Source organism: Poecilia formosa, unplaced genomic scaffold (assembly GCF_000485575.1).
Source record: "Poecilia formosa unplaced genomic scaffold, Poecilia_formosa-5.1.2 Scaffold72, whole genome shotgun sequence".
NCBI classification, from domain to species: Eukaryota; Metazoa; Chordata; class Actinopteri; order Cyprinodontiformes; family Poeciliidae; genus Poecilia; species Poecilia formosa.
The window spans coordinates 43,211-45,151 of record NW_006800011.1 but is presented as its reverse complement, the minus strand read 5'-3'; the positions used below and the strand labels follow the sequence as shown (position 1 = coordinate 45,151).

At 37.8% G+C, this 1,941-nt stretch overlaps 1 long non-coding RNA gene across 1 annotated transcript; it reads left to right on the top strand.

The window, feature by feature from the left end:
• The first annotated feature begins 309 nt into the window (after nt 1-309).
• LOC103140503 (uncharacterized) lies at nt 310-1,727 on the top strand. The gene is made up of 2 exons (XR_476511.2): nt 310-1,190; nt 1,554-1,727. It is a non-coding gene; the product is annotated as an uncharacterized LOC103140503 (long non-coding RNA).
• Nucleotides 1,728-1,941: the final 214 nt, after the last annotated feature.

The window sequence follows — 1,941 nt, the reverse complement described above, 5'->3', positions numbered from 1 at the left end:
CATATAAGCGCAAATACTGCAGAATTTCTCAAAATATTTCCAATTTAGTGTCACAAAAACTGATTTTGATTGCCAAAAAATTCACAGAAAGAATTGTATAATTCTGCAGGGACTGATCTATATGAAATTAACAGTTTGTTAATGTTTTTAATCAAATTTTTTCAAAAACCCACTTCTACTGGCAGGAGCAATAGGATAGCATAAAAGCTAACATTTAGCATGCCTGCTTTTTGTTGTGATATGACTTGTTGATCATTCTTTGCCCAATATAATTTTGCATAGCTACAGTTAATCTTGCAGGGATTTATCAAAGACGTCCAGTACAATAATTTAAATAATTCTGGCACAACTGGCCTGGAGAACATTCATAATCTTGATTTGATCCAAAATTGAGACAGTTTTAGGAACTGATATTTTCAGCACTTTCAATATTTTTTTAAAAGCAAGAACTTACTTTTACCCAAGTAAAAAGTTTACTTTAACTAGAGTACATTTTTGTCTGTTTTTCTACCTTTACTTAACTACAGGGTTTAATATCTAACATTTAGCAAGCAAAGCTCATTTAAATGTCTCCTTTGTGAGTGGAGACATTATTCCAGTGAGCTTGGACGTGCAGAACCATGGCAACAGTATAGCTGCTCCGACCCCTCAACACATAACAAATCTCAGCTTAACTCTGGCAATTTGTGGCGTTCACAGCTGAGAAATGATTGGCACTTTGGTTGTAGCGAAACAGTGAGATTTTCCTAGCTGCTGTTGCTGCCGTCGGAGTTTGGAAGGAAATCACGAGTGTGGCACTTTACTGGATTAGTTCCTTTGTGATAAAAGGTAGCTGATTATACGGGAATCTGATGGGTGTGTGTTGGCGCTGATATAAAAACTTGGGTTGAAAAGCAAGCTTGTAAAAGCTTCCTTACAGACATGAAGAACGGCACTGCCGCTGAAATATGAGCTTTAAAATGGCGCCTTTCTTGCTTCGCAATGTCCCAAGTCCTTAATTCCATTAGGTAACCTTAACCTCGCCTCACTTTTTCTCTTTCCATGCGGGAAAAGTCATGGTCAGCACTACCACGTTTACCCTTGTGGAGTTGTTTTGTATTCTGCACATGATAATGAAAATATTGATTTACATTTTAGGCCCTGGCCAAGAAGTCGTGGATGGCGATGACAATATTTCTGCAGGCAGTAAGGTGAGGAGATTAAAAAGTGGATTTCAGAGAGTGATAATAAAAAAAGTGCCAGTCGAGTCACAGTCCACTGTGTTTGGTTCATAACCCCATGTGGAAGCAGAATAACCCATTAGAGCAATTAAACATGTCTGTATTATAATACAGATGTTATTTGAGGTCACTATAGAGATTTTATGTAAATTCAGTGCAGCTCCAACTCATTTCCAGTCGCTGAATGCGTTTAAATTATCCAGCTATATTGAATGCCATTTTTAATGTATGATGCGAATACATTTGGCAGGCGGCTCATATGTGCTAATCTCGCTGACTGAAAGGGGTAATATTCTAGACCACCCTCTTTCCATTTTCTCTGCCTTTCACCAGAAATGAAGAGGAAAAGTCTACACCGCCGTCAGAACCGCCTGCAAAACCTCAACTCACCTGCCTGAAATTAAACAACCTGGTCAGATTGTTGCTGGATTTGTTTTTCTGCTGGCATAAATATAGATGTCATCTGATAAAAAACACAACCTTTCACAGTAAACCCAGTTTGGATCCTGACAGAAACTGGATTGAGCATCTTTAAGCTCAACTAGAGGGAATTATTTCACAAGATTTGGTTAAAAAAATGTTAAATTGGACAATTTGCTGGAAAATCGTTAGGAATAAATTAAGTAGGATTCATAAAAGTAGTTAAGAATTTTGTTGCAAAACCATTCAGTGATAGATAAACTAAAGCACATGTCAAACTCGAGGTCCGGGGGCCAAACCT